The sequence below is a fragment of the Spinacia oleracea genome, chromosome 1, assembly GCF_020520425.1.
Source record: "Spinacia oleracea cultivar Varoflay chromosome 1, BTI_SOV_V1, whole genome shotgun sequence".
NCBI lineage: Eukaryota > Viridiplantae > Streptophyta > Magnoliopsida > Caryophyllales > Amaranthaceae > Spinacia > Spinacia oleracea.
In genome coordinates this window covers 24486902-24507197 of record NC_079487.1, presented here as the reverse complement: position 1 = coordinate 24507197, position 20296 = coordinate 24486902, and positions in this window count along the sequence as shown.

Here is a 20296-nt window from a genome sequence, read left to right as displayed (position 1 = left end):
CAGCGTGTGAATGCCTTTCGTGAATTATTGAGGATGATTATTTTTCAATGATTATTGCATCTTGTAGACGATCGTTGCACCTTCGTAGACGATTGTCGTGCCTTCGTAAATGATTTTATGTGAATATTGTTTATTGAGGCGATCTCTATGGTCAAAGTAAATATTGCTTGATATAGAATGCCATGTAAGTGATGTTTAGAACCTAAGATAGAGTGTATTAATTTCAGGTCGTGTTATAGAATGACCAACAATAATGACTTAGTTGTTGCTATTCGCCTCTTGACGGAAAAGACGATCCAAGAGAGAATTGAACGTCCCGATTCTGCTGGGGACATGTTTAAGAGACTAGCCAAAGTTAAGTCACCATACTTTAAGGGGGAAACTGATCTTACTTTTAGAGAACTAGGTTAAAGAGTTTGAGAAACTGTTTGGGGATATGAACTATCTTGAGAACATGAGAGTGGGTCAAGTTGTACTGTACTTGGAAGATGAAGCTGATTTATGGTGGAGAGAAAATGGGGTTAGACTTAGCGCTGTTGAGAGATTCAATTGGGATTCGTTTGTTACTGCCTTAAGGAAACTCCTTTTATGAGAAAGCAAAAGGCACAAGAATTCATAAACCTTAGGATGGAATGGACTAAGTTTGTACAAGGCTAAGATAGACATACTGTGAAATTCAGAAAGTAAATGTAAGGAACCATATTGGAAGATTGACCTCGTATAGATGTTTTGGGAAGTCCAAGAACCTTTGGCTATTTCTGTAATGCGAGTGAGGAAATTGATGAATAGGGAGCGTGAACTATTTTTCTGTAGTGTGTTAAAGGTGAATAAAGAACTTGGAGTCAAAATCGAAGGTGTTGCCATTGTGAGTGGATTCATTGACGTGTTTCCGAGTGAAATTGCAAGTATGTTACCTGTTGGAGCCTTTGAGTTCACTATAAACTTAGTTCCTGGAACGACACCTATAACTAAAGCACCATATAGAATGACACCTCTCGAAATGAGCAAATTAAGACACAATTGCAAGAGTTGTTTCGTTAAGGGGTATATTAGGCCTAGTGCATCACCGTGGGGAGATCTTGTGTTGTTTTTTAAGGAGAAAGATAAGAGTATGGAATTATGCATCGATTTTAGGGAGCTAAACACCATCAAGAACAAGTATCCTTTGCCTAGGATAGATGACATATTTGACCAATTGAATGGCGAGAATGTGTTCTCGAAGATTGATTTGTGTTCGAAGTATCACCAATTGAGAGTAGCTGATAAAGGCCTAAGACCTCATTAGGATTCGTTATTGTCATTATGGGTTTAGAGTAATGTCGTTTGGGTTAACCAATGCACCTGCCATAAGTATGGATTTGATGAATGAGATTTTCTACGAATTCCGAATTAAGTTCGTTATGATGTTATTGATGATATCCCTATTTATGCAAGGAATGAGAAAGAGCATGACAAACACTTGAGGATTAATTGGAGACGCTTAGGAAGAATCTAGTTTTATTAGATGAAGTATACAAATCTTGAAGTCATATGTGTATAAGTGACACCGACGGAAAAGTGAAGGACTAAATTGATTGAGAACTATGTTACGTAAGGGAATAAATCTAAGAGACGATTTGAGTGGTCCAAGATCGTTAGAAATCATTGTTGTCTGGAAAAGATGAAAAGAAATACATGAATGGATGCAAGAGCTAAGAGTTAAGCCCAAAAGTTATACACCCATGAAAAGTGTAATGAGGTTCGGTAACAAGGAAAAGTTGAACAGAAGGAGGTTCTGTAGATCATGCTAAGATTCAAGCTGTGAGTGAGTGACCTACTCCAAAGAACGTGTCCGATAAATGAAGTTTTCTAAGCCTAGATGACCATTATAAGAGGTTGTGAAAGACTTTTCAAAGAGAGAAAAACCAGTGACCAACTTGATGAAAAAGGAATCGAATTTCAAGTGAAGTGAGAAATGTGAGGAAGCTTTCTAGATTTAGCTGTTGTCGCGTCAATTGAAACCTTATAAGGCTAATTACCCAACCCATGACCTAAAGCTAGCTGCTAGTGCGTTTGCTTTGAATGATTTGGAGACATTATCTTTATGGGGCAACATTTGAGATCCTTACCGACTATAAAGTCTGAAATTTTGGCAAAAAGGCCTAGTGAATCTTGTGAACAACATTGAAATGAGTATTTCTTTCCACCCTGCAACCGATAGACAGACTGAGATGACTATGAAATATATGTTGAGATTCTGTGTTAATTGACTTTAAGGGTAATTGGGAAGACCAACTAGAGTGATTGAATTTCTTGCACCAATAGTTACCATGCGAGCATTACGATGTCACATGTTGAGGCATTGTGAGGGAAAAGTGTAGAAGTCCATTGCTAGAATGATTTGAGTGAAAATATTGTATTGAGGACATAATTCGTTGAGGAAGAAATACCCAAAGTTATTCCGTGAGATGAGTTACGAGGGCGTAACTTGTTTTCTTTAAGAGGGGTAGAATGCGATATAAATTCGCGGTTTTTACCTAATTTTATGGTGTTTTCATGCATTTTTATGCTTATTTTAGCAAATTATACATGTCGATGCAAGTAAATAGATTCTTCGCGTAAGAAATAGGTGTTCATGAGTAATTCAAGAAACTTTAAGTTGGCAAAAGAGTGTACATAAATGCCACAAGTACTTCTACAATAAGAATAAGTTCAAAAGTTTGGAAAGATATGTGAATTTTCGTGTCAAGTTTCGGGACGAAACTTCTTTTAAGAGGGGTAGATTGTAATCCCCCGTAATTTTATACATTTCATTTATATATTTTAACGTATATTTAATATATTTAAATAAGAATTATGAATTTTGGAAATAAATATATAATTAACGTGCATTTATTTATTACATTTTAATATTTTCAACGATTTACGAAATCGAAAATGATTTTAGAATTTTAAGTTGAAAAGAATTTGAATTACGAAAATTGATTGAATTTAGAAAACGATCCTATTCAGTTTTGGACTCGAATCATAAAAGCTAAATCCTACTCCTAGCCCAATAGGGGAAAGCCCAAACCAATAAAACCCAAACCAATACTCCCTTCCCTTTTCTAATTCACGTGAGACCAAAGGAAACCAAAAAAAAAGAAAGAAACCCTTTCCCTCCTTCAACCTCACGTACAACACCAAACACTCATCCCTCTCAGCCGTTCTCTCTCCTCCCTTCACGTCCGCCGCTTCTGCCAAGCCGTCGGACCACCGTCGCTTCACCGTCGGTAACCTCTGTCTCCTTCTCCTTCGTTGTTCTTCTCCTTCGTTCCCCGTTTTCTTTATTCTTGGATTCGTTCTCACTATTCGTTGTTGTGTTTTGACCGGCAGCCACCGCGAGTCCCCGCCCTTTGCCTCAGCCACCGTCGCTGCAACTCTGACCGCCGGACCGGTAGTCTCTCTTTCCTCCTTCCTTTTTCTTTTCTTTTATTTTCGTTGGTTGTCCTCCTCCTTTTCGTGGCTGATTTTGTTTCCTCCGTACATCCACCACCACTGCACACCGTGTGCCGCCGACCTTGCTCAGCCACCGCCGCCGTGACGTTGTCCGCCGGCCGCCCAAAACCTCCTATTTTCTTGGTTATTTCTTAAACCCTAAGTAACTAATTATTTTAATTAATTATAGTTTTAATTTAAATTACGTTCTTGATATTAAATTTATAATTTTTATGACTTGAATTTGATTTTCAGATTTGGTGTTGCTAATTATAAACAAATTATTTTCAGTTTTGGTTAATTAAAAATAAGTTAGGGCTTAATCATGTTTTATTAATTCGAATTATGTTTTCGTGAATTAAAGTTATGGTTTTGTGATTTAAATTATAAATTTCAGATTATGCAAATTATATAATAAAGTTATTAATTTTCAGATTATCAAATTACTTTGAAATATTAATTTTAATTGTTTAAAGTATGAAATTCAAGGTTTTTATGATTATAAATCATGGTAGGTTGAGTATGGATTATTGAATTTGTTGTTTTGAGATACTAGGAACGTAGATTGATCTTGGTGAAGCTTTTAAATGAATTTATATTGCTGAAAATTTAAAGTACGATGTTTGCAAAAGTTTTCAACGAATTTCAATCACTAGTTTAATAATTATGATGCTAGGAAATCAAATGTTTAAGTTTTGATATTGGGGAAAGTTCTAAATATGTTTAGGATGCATTTAGAATGCTTTCTTATGGTTGCCAATGATTAGAAATTGATTGGGATTACTTGTTGGTTGTTTTAGGCGGAGAATTCTCTTTAGGCGACTTTTGAAAGTGTTAAAGTGGCCTATCAGTTTGTTTACATAAGGTACGTACATACCTGTGTGCTTGGAATGTGTGTTAATTGTTGAAACCATGTTGAATTGTTGATTAACTTGGTTATGTTGATGTTGTTGATGAACTTAGTCAGGTTGAAATTGCATGTTTAATACTGTTGGATGAACATATTGAACTTATATTGCATTTTGAGGATTATAACATGTTAGTATGGATGATTGATGCAAACATGTTTGATTGGGAACACTAGATTACTTAGTATATAATTCAGATCAGTTGATTGTTGTTCCCTTTTAGCTTTTCACTACTTTATGAGGGCGGAGGACCTTGTTTAGTAAGTTGAAACCTTATACCCATATACAGGGGTTGATCAGTATTAAAGGAAAGATTGGAGTTAATTGGATTGAGTCTTGTTCGATGCCTTTGTGAGCACTTACTTAATTCCAAGATAAAAACAGTTGTAAATAAACGTAAGTTGTATGCCTTACGTGATTGTTGAGTCATAATAGGGTGTCAATTTGTAAATCATGTAAAGTGAAACTGAGTAGCAATAGCTTTAGACTGTGCACGTCTAAAGTGACGGACAAACAGGAGTTGGGGTTCATGGTGGTAGCCCATGGCCTTTCATTCGGACCGGATTGATCACCGCGTCCTATTTTTAGTCAAACGTTCCTCGATATCGCAGGTCACTAAGGTTACGGAGTCGCGCCCGTACCTCGTCTTCCTTAGTGAAGACTTCTAGCTAGAAAACTCGGTCCATTGCCATTTTAAATTAAATAATATTATTGTTATAAAGGTCTAGTCCAGTCAAGTATAGCTTTCAAGTCAGTATGTTTTGGTTTTCCTTGCTTATGTTTTATTTAGTATCATGTTAGGATTGTTCGGTTAATAGAATCATGTTAGGATTATCATTTATTTAGTATGTAGTACTCAGCTTTGCTGATTACGTGCTTTTGCTTGTGCATGTTGATCATGGCTATGCCTTATTGATCCTGTGATGACCCAATCTTTGGTGAGCAGTCTCTAAGGATCAATAAGTATTGTCCATCTGCAGGTTTGAAGATGTTGCATCATTGGGATCGGGAATAGAGAGCTTGTATTTAGTTTTGATTTGCTAAGTTGACTTGGGTTTGTTTAATTGGACTTTAAACTTGTTAGTTGATCTTATTTTTGTTGATTGGTTTTTGGATTAACTATGTAATCGATTATTTATAAACCTAAAGTTATTTATTATGTTTTCCGCTGCAAAATTCTGAATAAGCCGTTACGTTTTCACACGGGCGATAATGCCTTGATAATTCTCTACGTTTTACATAAAAAGGTTATTTTAGAAAAGAGAGAATTGTCGGGGTGTTACACGCAAGCGTGTAGGCCATGCCCGCGCACAGCCCACACAGCCGCTCGGCCCACGCGAGCTACAAGCCCATGCGAGCTGCAGCAATGCTCGCAGCCCATTGCTGCGCGCGCTGCGCGCTCTGCCATGGCCTGCTGGGCCTGGCCTTGTGCTGGGCCTGGCGTGGCCTTGGCTGTTCGTGTGGCGCGCTTGGCTTGCTGGGCGATGGCCTGGCTTCGTGCTGGGCCCTCGTCCGGCAGGCCTCGTCCGATGCTTATTCGTACGATACGCTTCCGATTAAATTCCCGGTTCCGGAATTCATTTCCGATACGAACAATATTTAATATTTCCGATTCCGGAATTAATTTCCGTTTCGAACAAATATTTAATATTTCCGTTTCCGGAATTATTTTCCGATTACAATAATATTTCCGATTCTGACAATATTTCCGTTTCCGGCAATATTTCCGATTCCGGCAATATTTCCATTTCCGATAATATTTTCCGATACGTACCTTGTTTCCGTTTCCGGCAACATCTACGACTTGGATAATATTTATATTTCCGATACGATCCATATTTCCGTTTCCGGCAATATCATCGTTTCCGGAGTATTCATTTCTTGCCTGTGACGATCTCAGCTCCCACTGAAACCAAGATCCGTCGATTCCGAATATTTATAGATGGAGTATTTAATGCCATTAAATACTTGATCCGTTTACGTACTATTTGTGTGACCCTACGGGTTCAGTCAAGAGTAAGCTGTGGATTAATATTTATTAATTCCACTTGAACTGAAGCGGCCTCTAGCTAGGCATTCAGCTCACTTGATCTCACTGAATTATTAACTTGTTAATTAATACTGAACCGCACTTATTAGACTTAACATAGAATGCATACTTGGACCAAGGGCATTATTTCCTTCAGTCTCCCACTTGTCCTTAGGGACAAGTGTGCATTTCCTAATTCCTTTGTCGCTCGATGCTTGCTCTTGAACATAAGGTAAGAGTTGTCATCCTTATTATGTCTAGAGGTGTTCCTCAGTTTCAGAGTTCAACTGATCAAATAAACAGATAATCATAGCCTATGATTCATCCGAGCACGGCCATGCATTTCACAGTTTCTAGCTCTCCGAGTGGCCTTGTACAACTTTTAAGCATCTCTTCCCGATTTATGGGAGGATAATCCCAATCTTGCGATCTTGAGATTAGACTTCGTTTGATAGGTGATTACCTGAGCGTTGCCTTTATAGCCTCCTTTTACGGTGCGACGGTTGGTCAACGTCAAAGCAACCAGTTCTCAAACAAGTAATCTCAAATCACTCAGGTATTGAGGATTTAGTGTCTAATAATTTTAATGAAATTTACTTATGACAGATTTTCATCTCTTACAGTAAAGTTTCATAGGTCTTGTCCGATACTAGTCTTCCCAAAGTAAGTATCTATGCAAATGATTATGACATTTCCATGTCCACATAGTTCAAGAAACAGAACTACTAGTCATCTTGCATTCTACTCGTCTAACGTTTTCTATGCGTCCAATTTTATAGAAAACTCCGACTAGGGACCATTTTCAACCTTTGACATTCAAGTTCACTTGATAGACATTTCTTAGTCACAGGACTGGTCCTGACAGTCTATCTTGAATATATCGTCAAATTGAAGGGACTCATCATTTAATACTAAACCAAGATTAAATGGAATATGAAAATACATTTCATATATGATAAATGTTCAACCCCATTGTTTTACAACCATGGGCCTCTAACCCATCTTTAAAACATTTCATGGAATTCAAAGCTATGCTTGATTTCCAGTGCTACAACGTGAGTGTTGCTTCTCACTTGTTGCATAGGTTTAGTTATCATGCTTTGCCAATCTTAATATCCTTTTCATCGAATGTTCTTTGAGATATGATGATAAGATCTTTTGAGTTTGTTTATTATGTGATCTAGTCTTTCTTACTTCGATAGTGGTTCTACGCATTTTGCAATGAAGAACCATCAAGTTAGCAGACATGTGATCCACCCAAGTTCAATGAAGAACTCATTAATATAAACAACTCTGTTTTATTGCTTCTCAGGCAATAAGTACTTTTACTTCAACTGTTTAGGTTGCTAGTGATGCTTTGTTTGGATTTGCTTATCCAAGCAGTTCACAGATATGTGGAAGACTTTCCAGCTGTATCTTAGAACATAGAAATTAATATTTAATTTCCCACGCAACAATTCATGGTCTCCAATCCATGTTGCCATTTCAAAACACGATGCTCTATAGCTCGTCCTTATCAATGGTTAACTCCAAAGGGTCTTTGCTTGATCCTTTGCCAGTGTTTATGCGTATAGCATCAATATTTAGCATATCTTTATTTTCTTGAATCAAGAACTATTCCTATGTACCTTTTCAAGTACCATAAGTATTCTTGATCTCAATCTAGTTGATCTTTACTTAGATCAATAGAGATTGGTATATGTTCGTCATGCCTAAAGTCATACGATACGTTTTTGGCGATCCTCATATTATATCATATATGATAAATTCTTTTGCAGAATAATTCCAATTGAATTCTATTCATGCAACTTTAGCTCATCTAGTTTCAGTAGATACTAAATCCAGCTAAATTCTTTGACATATAATATAGGTTAAGAATCTTACTCAGATCCTTTGATGTTTAACTTAGTAAATGCTTATACATAGTTCAAACATTCTTTACTTAGATTTATTCACATGGGTCGAATATCTCCAATGGAGTATTTCGTGTTTGATTTAGTAAATGCCATTACTTAATCCAAAACAATAATATATGATCTTTGTAAATAGATCTTAATACCCAGTATGTACTAAGTTTCGCCTTGGTCCGTCATTGATGAATAATTTCAAATCTAAGTCATTAGCATTTGAATGTTATTTCACAATAGAGAGATATGTGTGTGATACACATAGGACCAATTAAGTTTTATGTACTCCCACTAAACTTCGTATATATCTATAAGAATCATGTACATTTTATGAAACTAAAATACTTATTAGCTTCACTAAAATACATTTCTAATTCCCAATTTCTTGCTTAAATCTATACTTAGATTTCTTAAGCTAGCATTCATTTCAAGCATTATTTGGATCCACAAATCCTATGACATGCCATGTACATAGTTTTCTTCCAACATTTGATTGAGGAATACGTTTTGTCATCCAATTGCCATATGTACCAATATGCAATCATTACTTGAATTATAGACTTAAGCATTACGATTATGCATGAGGTTTCAACACAATCCACACGGTGAATTTGCTTGTAACCTTTAGCAACTAATCTAGCTTTGTGTGTTAACACAATTTCATGTTTTATGGTTTTTATCCTTAAAACAAACTTGCAACCAATAGGTGTGAAACTATTCTTGCAAATCAACAAAATTTCAATTTTGTCATCAAAACACTGAGTATGTTTTATGGCCTCTAACCATTTAAAACATTTGAGTCTATATATGGCCTCTAACCATTTTAGGGAATCTGGGTTTCGTCATAGCTTTCTTACAGGTCACAAACTCATTAATCTACATGATAATAGTTTGACTGCAAGTTGTAGGTTTCTTCACTATCTAATAGAAGAATTGCATAGTTTCAGTGACCTGAACTCCATGTTTCTTCACTATCTAATAGAAGAATCTCATAGTTTCAGTGATTTGAACTCTATGCCTACTTGGATATAGAACATCAAACAATAGAATATCAATAGCCACTTGAAAGTCCTTTAAATATTCTGTTCTCCTTGAAACACTTGTAAAGTCTTCTAAGAGATGTCTATTATTTAAAGCCACTTCTAAAGTTCTTAAAGAATAAGTTCGGATTTTCTGAAGCACTTCGAAAAGCCTCCGGAATGTCCGTTTATGTTTGTTGTTCGCCTCAAAGACTTTCGAAGTCTATTTTCTCCCACTTGTCATTTTGGAAACGAATCTCCAAAAGGACATTATTTCGAGCAAACAAACATTATGTTCTCAAAAATTCGTGGTAGAAACAATACCCTTGTGTCTCATTTGAATAAATCACAATGAAACATATATCTACACTTGGGCCTTAGTTTGTTGAATAACAAACACTAAGCTCCCACTGAGTTTAGGAACTCTTTAGATATATTATGAAAAGATATTCTGAAATTACTTTTCAAAAGCTTTGACGAATTTGGTTTAGTTTGGTGGTAGTTGAGCATTTTGTTTTAGAAATTATAGGAAAAGTCTTTATGATTCATCATTGATCGAATCAAGTACCAATTGACTTCGATCATTCCAACTTAGATATGCCATATCTTATGGAACTAGATCGTGAAATTACAACACACAATCATTGATGATCATTCTTGGTCTCAAGCAATCATTAATATGATCTAACCTAGATCTTTATGATTTCTTGCCAAGTGGGATTTATACTTCTGAATCTTTGAACTAGCCAAACAGATTCAAACTTATATCACATTGAGTAAATAAACCTATATTCACTCAAATCTGTGTGAAATAATAAAGTCATAAAACCTTTCTTTAGCTTTGAACTCTATCGTCTAGGCGTTCTAACAATAGTTCATATCTTTTGTTACTTTCAACAAGTAAGACTAGTTGTCTTAAATTGATCTAGAAATCAATGAACTTTCAAAAGTCCATCAAAATAGAGCTTTTGAATGTTAACTTGTTGATATGGTCTAAGCAACAATGCCAAAGATTAGTGGAACTCAAATCAAGGGGTTGATTTGAACCTAGTAAAGTTCTTATTGTTAAAGAGTTGTTTGTTTTAATCAAGCATATTGACTCAACCCGTAATTGACCATTTCATTCAAATAAACAAACAAACATTGTTTTTCTTCTTCTGAATGTGAGTCTTTCTGTGTTTGAAAACAGAAATTTAGGTATGCTGATTGTGGAACAAAATAGCCATTAAGTTCCAGCCTTTGAAAGGACTTAAAACAAACTAGATGACCCTACAACTAATGTAGCATTCCCATGCTTCATTTCCCACTTGTAGGGCATTAGTGTATCCTAGCTTCCATTGTTTGAGTTATTACCGAAGTAAGAACCTCAAGAGGTATATGATACCAAGGAAGTTTGATTGCTAGGTCACTGCTCTTTTAAACATAAACTTATAGGTAGAAACGGAATTGTAAATTCCTTTCATTTGTTCCTTGTTTTCCTATTTCTTGTACCCTTTCTAATAGCCTTAAGAATAGAATTCTTTAGTGTTGACTTTTATACTTTGTTAGACATGTCCAATGTCACTCCAACAAGGTTCTTAATTACCATTTTAATTTATGTTGAATATTTTGTTTCAACTAGATGATCTTACCAGAAGCTTCTAAAGTTCTCTAAGCATCGATCTATTCGAATGTATAGTGTCTAGACTCATTCGAGAATTAAATGGATAAAGATTTTAGGTTGTTAACCATTGGTAAAACTGAGCGTTTAAACTCAATGTTTTATGATCTCAAAACTACAGTGTATTTTGAATTCACAAGCACCAATTGGTTTGCCATTCGATTTTGATACTCGAAAAAAACCATAAAAGTCGCTATAAGAAACGTACATTTTAAATTGCTCATTTTCTCTCATTTCCGTGAATCGTTCTTGGATTCACTACCAATCGAGGAAATTTACTGTTACCTTTCTAAAAGGGTTTACTGCAGTGCAAGATATTTAATTATAAACAATAATTAAAACATACATTGAAGCATGCAAAGTCTAAACATTTATCATGAGTAATAACTTGAAAATTAAAGCATTCATGCAATTTAAACAAGTTATTAGCATTTTATTCGAATTTAATGTTCCGGCAGGTGTGAATAAAATGATTCCAAGATCCTAAAATCATTGAAGAATTAAGCACAGTTTGTCGACTCAATTCTAAAACATCTTAGGTAAGCAAAAACCCTTTTGCTAATAGTCTAGAAACTATTCTTGGTTGATAGGCACGTCTAAGAACTTATTAGGTAAACCTATCAATTTTGCCACGACATAAAAGGACTCCTTACTTATATCGTTGAGTTTCACCAAAACTAACATGTACTCACAATTATTTGTGTACCTTGCCCCTTTAGGACCAATAAGTAACACCTCGCTGAGCGAAAACTATTACTAGATTGATGTAAAGGATATCCAAGCAAGTGTATATTTTGGCATGGCACCTTTTAACTCAATTTTTAAGTTTGGAACTTAAGGCTCTTACTATGATGGTTAGATTTTAAGTGAACTAAAATCCTTAATCATGCAACATAATCAAGCTTTGATCTCATGCATTTTAAGACATATTTAAAAGCAATAAATAACTTAAAACATGCATAAGATAAATGTGATCTAGTATGGCCCGACTTCATCTTGAAGCTTTAACTTCAAAGTCCGTCTTGAAAATCTCCGTGGGAGGCACCATTTTCTTCAAATAGGATAAGCTATAATTAAAACTAATTACAACTATTTGATGGTACGCAGACCATATTTGAATTGAAAAACAACTTTGGTACTTTAAACCAATTACATTCAAATTAATGGTACGCAGACCATATTTTCTATCCTATTTGGGCCATACTAGTCACTTCATAACCTGCAAAGCACTACATATACAATATATATACCATTCACCCATTCATTATCATGAATGGCCCACATAGCTGGTTAGTAAAACACATTATGCATCACATAAACATTTGCAGCAATTAATCAAGGGCACCAATAATCTACAAATTATTCAGTCCTTATTAATTCTAATCAAGTTGTTTTAACCTTAAGGATTTGTAGACCTAATCAAGAGTTTATGACTAAAAAAGGGCTCCCACTTAAACCAATAAATTCATATGCTTTACTAATTTCAAACATAAAAATGTATTTCTAGTCTAACCGGAAACATACAAATTTAATTAAAATTTAAAGCTCATATAAATTTATAATTGAATCCAAAAAGTTTAATTTAATTTCAGTCGTATTCAAATTAATTCATGATTTTAATTTTAGTAAAATAATTAGAATAAATAAAATTCATTATAATTACAATATTCAAAATTAAAATCCAAGAAAATAATTTAAATTATTAATTTTAAAATTAATTAAAATTACGTAAACTGAAAATTTCAAATTAAAATTTCAAAACGATCTAATCGCAATGCAACAATCCCACGCAACGCACGCCCATGGGCCACATGCACACAGCCATCGCTGGCCATGTGCGCGCAGCCCATGCGCTGCGTCGCATCGCTGCTGCTCACCATCGCAAGGCATCAATCGAACACGCGAGTCTGGTGCTCGCTGCGCGCGCCGGCGCTCGATGCATGCGAGCCATCGCTCGCTGCGCTCGCTTGCCAGCGCTCGATCCTTGCGAGTCATCGCTCGCTGCGCGCCTGCCTTTCCCGCACGCGAACTTGCGCTCATCCCACGAGGCAGCAGTATGCGAGCTGGCGCTCGCTGCACGCGAGCCATCGACGCTGTGCGTAGCGCTCGTGGCACGCGAGCTTGCGCTTGCTGCGCGTGAGGCTCCGCATGCTTGCGCGAGGCAGTGCGCGCTGTGACGCAGCACGCTTGCTGCCCACACGCGACTGCTCGTGCCTTGCTCTCGCCCCTGCCCACACGCCCATTGCTCACAGCCCACGACACAAGGCAGGGCTACTGCCTTGTGCTCGTGCACCATGCCCTTGCTCGCTGCATTCGTACCGCATGGGCGACGAGCTCCCTTGCTCGTCGTCGCATGCCCGCACTATACAACACCCCTTAAGGGTTACACGTAGCGTCCATTGCCTTGTGCGTGCAAGTTATATGAGCGAGTCGCATAAAAATTAAAATTTTTTATTCAAAATTAATGACAAATTAATAAATAATATTAATTTCATAATTTTAGGGCGAAAAATCGAAAATTTATTATTTAATTGATTTCCGATTAACATGGATTCAAGTCTAGGTCATAAAAATTTAAAATTTAACATAAATTTTCAATTTTTATGGTGGTTTTTAATCATAGGTATCTAATTAAATTATAACTAATTATGAAAATAAAATTAATTCTAAATTATTCCAATTTGCAAAAAATTAATCATAATTACAAATTAGATTGCATAATTAACAAGGCTAGGCATTCAAACTTGTTAAACATATACAGTAGGTCAATCAAAAATTCAAGATTTATCAACAAGAATCGCAAATATTTAATTTAACATCTTAAATTTACGAAATTTTGCATTCGAAAAACTAAAACCTCCGAAAAGTCATAGTTAGGCTTCGAAAAGTCAAAATTTTAGAATGCCTTTTACATGCGGAATTGACACAAAAATCACTCGATTTGGATGAGTAACGAAGAAACTGCCGAAAAACTGCGTACGTATAATTAAATAAACCAAATTTGCAATTAATTAACAATTACGAAAATTAATCACCCCTTTTAATTCTTGCAAATTTGTAATATTTAACCATGTTCATGCAATTTAGATTATGAAAATAATAAGAGGCTCGTGATACCACTGTTAGGTAATGATTCATATGACAAAACATAAATCATGCGGAAAAACCATAAAGCCAGGAAAGCATATTATTTACACATAATCATTTAGCATAGTTTAGATGCATACACTTTGTTGCGTGCCCTCCCTAGCTGCGCCCGAACCGAACAAGAACAAGTCTTTAGGACTCCAAGTGTCGTCCCTCCGTAGATAGTCCACAGCACGTCTGGATCCGCCTTAAGCTTGACCAACTAGGATCGCCCTTAAGGTACTTAGAATTTTCGGCTATTGTAGGCAATTATATGACTGAATTTTTGCTCTCAAAAATCACTTTGAATACTTGAATACTCGATATAAATTATGAGCCCTTAACTCATATTTATAGACCATGGAATAAGTAATCGAATCCTACTAGGATACGAATTAATTAAATTAGAATCCTAGTAGAATTCTTATTTAATTAATTTATCTTTTAGGATTAGGAATTTTAATCATTAAACAAATCCTATACTCTTTAGGTTTCGTATGTGAACACAAACTCTACACGAGCATGACCCGCAAGCGTTTAGGCCATGCCCGCGCACAGCCCACACGGCCGCTCGGCCCACGCGAGCTACAAGCCCATGCGAGCGGCAGCAATGCTCGCAGCCCATTGCTGCGCGCGCTGCCATGGCCTGCTGGGCCTGGCCTTGCGCTGGGCCTGGCGTGGCCTTGGCTGTTCGTGTGGCGCGCTTGGCTTGCTGGGCGATGGCCTGGCTTCGTGCTAGGCCCTCGTCCGGCAGGCCTCGTCCGATGCTTATTCGTACGATACGCTTCCGATTAAATTCCCGGTTCCGGAATTCATTTCCGATACGAACAATATTTAATATTTCCGATTCCGGAATTAATTTCCGTTTCGAACAAATATTTAATATTTCCGTTTCCGGAATTATTTTCCGATTCCGATAATATTTCCGATTCTGACAATATTTCCGTTTCCGACAATATTTCCGATTCCGACAATATTTCCATTTCCGATAATATTTTCCGATACGTACCATGTTTCCGTTTCCGGCAACATCTACGACTTGGATAATATTTATATTTCCGATACGATCCATATTTCCGTTTCCGGCAATATCATCGTTTCCGGAGTATTCATTTCTTGCCTGTGACGATCTCAGCTCCCACTGAAACCAAGATCCGTCGATTCCGAATATCCATAGATGGAGTATTTAATGCCATTAAATACTTGATCCGTTTACGTACTATTTGTGTGACCCTACGGGTTCAGTCAAGAGTAAGCTGTGGATTAATATTTATTAATTCCACTTGAACTGAAGCGGCCTCTAGCTAGGCATTCAGCTCACTTGATCTCACTGAATTATTAACTTGTTAATTAATACTGAACCGCACTTATTATACTTAACATAGAATGCATACTTGGACCAAGGGAATTATTCCCTTCACTTGTACGTGGTCACTTTGCTTTAAAGTTAATTAAAGGAACCTAAGGCGTGTTTGTCCAAAAATTATCTTTGTTAAGCGTGATGTAACCTTTGTATATTGTTGTATTTAGCATGTTGGGTGATGAAAGCGATAAACATGCAGAGAATCATCACAAAAATGAAGGAATTATTGAAGTGCGTACAAAACCACATCGCCTTAAAAAAGACGAGTAAAGAGTGCGATATTGAAATTGCGGAATTGAAATTGCGATATTGAAAGTACGGAATTGAAAGTGCGGAATCGAAAGTGCGGAATTTAAAGTGCAGTATTGAAAGTGCGATATTTAAAGTGCGATATTTAAATAACGATATTGAACGTGAAATATTAAAATGACGATATTGAAATTGTATTATTGTATTTGAAATCCGAACGCCAAGCAACTTCTTAATAATAAGTGTCCCCGACATGGATTCAATTATCCAAAAATCTTAACTTTAGATAAGTTGCTCATCTTGAAGCATCATTGATTTTGGATATAGAACTTGAAATGAAACTTTGAACTTGAATATAGAACTTGAATATTGAAATTAGGAGTTTTGACTCTTAAAGATTAGACCTTTACATGTTAAAAGGCCTCACCTTTAATGTACTCCATGACTTGAAATTCATTCTAGTTTAAGGAGAAGTTGATCTCACTTAAACATCATTGAATATTGAAGAGAACTTGAATATTGAAGATAGAAATTGAAATGCCTGTGTATTCTAGTTTGGAAAATGGTTTGCACTTTCCAAACACCCTTGAACTTTTGAAAAGACTTGTATTTTGTAAAATTGTATGGTGATTGTTGTAAGGAATACTTTCAAGAGTGAAAGCCTCAACTTACCGATCATAATTTTTGAAAACAAAGCATACAGATTGAAGCTTGAAACTTGTAGAAGGAGTTTGGATGATCATTTGAGGGGGGTTTCAAGTATTCCTCAAAGATTACTACTTTTTGATATTTACTAGTTCAAGTGTCCATGAATCAACACAAGAACATCATAGGATTAGTAAACTTGAAATTAGAAAGGTAGAAACTTTGATTGAATCATAGTGATTTTATATTAGGGATTCGGATTACCTTGCTAGGTTTAGGTAAATTCTCCGATTAGTTCTCCCAATTGCTTTAATATTTTAGAAAATTATAGGAATTGAAAATGGGGAAATTGGATTTTTGTTTTGATTTTTGAGTCGAAATACAAGTATTACGACATTGTATTAAACTGTCCCCCCCATTTGGGGTGAAAATGGGGGTTTAAATAGAAGATTATCTGGCTAAACGCCAAGACACGCTAGCGCCTAGCACAGGGCTAGTGCCTGGCGCAGGTGACGTGTCTCAGGTCGCGCCAAACAAGGATGATGACACCGTCCTTTTTCTTTGTCTTGTAGTTTTGTACCTTGTACGAGCTTGTACGATTTTTGCACGTAGCTTTTCTTGGAGGTTAAGGAAGTTTACGACTAAAAACACTCCCGTTTTCGTATTCAGATTTTTTATTTTGGACTCGGTTTTACGGGACGGGGCCCGGCATTCTCGATCTTATGGGACGGCGCCCGATTTTGGCTTGCTTAATGGCATTTCGACTGGATACGGCCTTGTAAGAACAATGGAGAGGTCCATTGGGTGAGATTGTGTTTGGATTTTGAATTTGATTTTCGGAAATTGAAGTTTGTACCGAGTTCTGGAATGGGAACGGACTCGAGAATTGGACTTTGGATTTTGGAATATATTTTAGCAATGAGGACTTCCGCACGGAGTTGTACTAACCACCTACCAAGGATAATGGTTTCGTCATCATTCCGTTAGGGGAGACACAAATTAGGTGTCTAAAGAACCCCCCACTTTGACTGAGCGTTCGGGCAGGAAAGCGAAAGTTAAAGTTTTCGAATAGGGACAGAGAATGGTCAAGATGTTCTGCAATCAAGACCACTCTTTGTACGCCAGTACCTGCATAAGACAAGTGTTAGAAAAAAGGATAGATTCTTCCTCCGTGCGGCTTGACGACTCTGATCTTTGTATAGGTTGCATTCCAATTTTGACCTGGGACGGATTTTGGCATCGAAGATTTTGAATTTTGAACTTTGAATTTCGAAAATTTGAATTTTGAATACCCGAAGTGAATTCCCTGGGTTTTGTACTTGCTTCGAATGCCGTCTGAGGCTTGAACTGTTGAAGAATGTACCCACTGTGGAAAAGATTTTTTTTATTGACTCTTGGTCTTTGAACTTTTTTTACTTTCCCGAAGCTTGGGTCCGTTGGGAGTAGAAGACTCAAATCCTCATATTTTTTGGACTTTGTATGCTTGAGATATTTATCCGTTGATGCCGGCAGAACAGGTGCATACACGTATTCATCGGAAAGTAGTATGATTTGATGTTTGATGCTTGGTGAAAAAACCGTAGCAGCAAAGTACGTGCAACCAGCACGGATAACCGCGCCAAGATTCCAGCATGGATCAGGGAATGCGGTTGGCGCGAGTCCATCGCCCAGCGCACGGCTTGGGTATAAATACCCCGTCGTGCTCTTAGCATGAGCACATTCATTTGCTTCTTCTTGCTCTCTCAAAGTTTGATGGCTCTCTCCCTTTGGTTTTGTTGCTTTTGTCTCTCCTCTACACTTTGTCCATGTAAGTATATCAAGTTTTGCTTATGAAATTACCTTAGGATTACATGTAAGATAAATTCTTGTACTTGAAATATTTTTGTATTTGTTGATGTGGTACTTGTATCTTGAGAATGTTTGACTTGTAATAGGCTTCTTATACTTGGAATAAAATTGTTTGGTAACCACTTTGAACTTGAAATGTTGGAACTTTGTAGGATTAGAACTTAAACTCTTGCGCTTGAAATTTTAGAAATTGTAGGAAGACTTCTCTAGGGATGTGTGTGGACCTTGGATAGCCTAGGAATTGGTGTAGACCTTGAATACCTGCTTCGGTCGGATAGCCTAGGCGTTGGTGTAGACCTTTAATACCTGCTTCGGCTCGTATAGCCAAGGCGTTGGTTTAGACCTTGGATAGTCCTTTGAAATAGAGGTCCCTGGCTAGCCTTGTATGGCCACTGGGGCTTTTTAGGCTCTTGAATTTTTCTATGGGCTAGTATAAGATAGCCCCCGGACTTGGATGTTTGATTTATGTATTTTGAATGCTTTAGTATGCCTCGTCACACTCGGAGAAAGCTTGCTAAATATTCAAGCAGTCGAGCGGCCATGGAGGATGCTTCTAGTGGGCCTTCCCCTAGAGATCATGCCCGGAGAGAGAGCCTCTATCTCAACAGCTTTGTTGTCGGACATGGAGGATGCTTCCGACAACAAAGCTGTTGAGATAGAGGCTCTCTCTCCGGGCATGATCTCTAGGGAAAGGCCCACTTTTGATGGTCACGGCTGGCAGCCCAGGGACCTTGTATTCCACTTGAAACATCATTTGTCTCAGCGGCCACGTGCTGGCTTGGTATGCCTTGTACTCTTACCTTAGGGTTTTCTTCTTGAACTTGCATAGACTTGTATTGATGCCCCTTATGCAGGTTGATCGGGCGGGGATCCGAGTGTTTTGGTCTATTGATGAGCTCCTGACTGTCACTTAGACCATTTTTGTTGTCGAGGAGACCCGGGTGATTTGGGCTCAGACTGGCTTTGCCGTCTTCTAGAGGGCGATCCAGGGCTTTAGGGGAAGACGGGAGCCAAAGCCCGAACGCAGTCTCTTCTGGGGTGGTGGTGGGACGCCTCTGACACGTTTCACATGAGCAGGGGAGAGATCACTGTAGGGGAATACAGTTAAACATAATAACATGTGCGGAACAATCCCCAAAGCCAGGAAACATGTATAAAGCACAGACTAAGCAAACTTACATTCGAAGCGTGTTTTCCACAATAATCCGTCAACGAACACGAACAAAGAACTCCACTTGTCGTTCCTATACTTAGTTCACCGACACGATCAGATCCGTCTTGATTATCGTAGCTTAGACAATTGATCAAGAGATTTTCTTTTTGGGATGAACACACTATGGAGGCACAAAGAGAATTAGGGTTCTCTGTTTTCTCCTAGGGTTGTGTGTAATCTGAATTGTGATTGCAGTAAGTTGGAAATTAGGTCATAAGGTTATTTACATAACCTTACTAACCGACCAAGACATAAGGCAAGGCCGGCTAGCAAGCCCGCGCAGCATCACACGGACACGCACAGCGAGCTGGGCCGTGGGCCGCGCTGCTACTGCTGTGTCGTGGTCTTGGCCCGCGCGCGCACCCAGCTGCTCGGCCATGGGCCAGCGCTGTTGTGTCGCCTTGCTTGCTTGCCTAGCGCGCGCCCATGGGCCTTGAGTGCTTCGTGCACTCGACTCGTGGGCCGCTCCTCGTATCCGCGTTTAATATATTTCCGATATATTATTTATCGTTTCGTATATGAAGAATCACCGTCGTACGATACGATTTATTCGTTTCGCCTAGCTTACGAATATTCGCGATACGATATACGATTCCGATGCAAGGTCGTATCGTATAATACGTTTCCAACTTAAGTCCCGAAAAGTTATTAAATGAATTTCCGATTTATTTAATCCGGTGATCTGTTACGTGTCATTGGTGTGACCTTGTAGGTTCAGTCAACAGTAAGTTGTGAGTTCAATATCCATTAGAACTCACTAATCGGAAGCATTGCTCCAGCTAGCTGTTCCGATCACTTGATCTCACTGAATTAATTGTTCGCAATTAATCTGAACCTTGGTATTAGACTTAATGCACCTTGGGTGAAGGACAT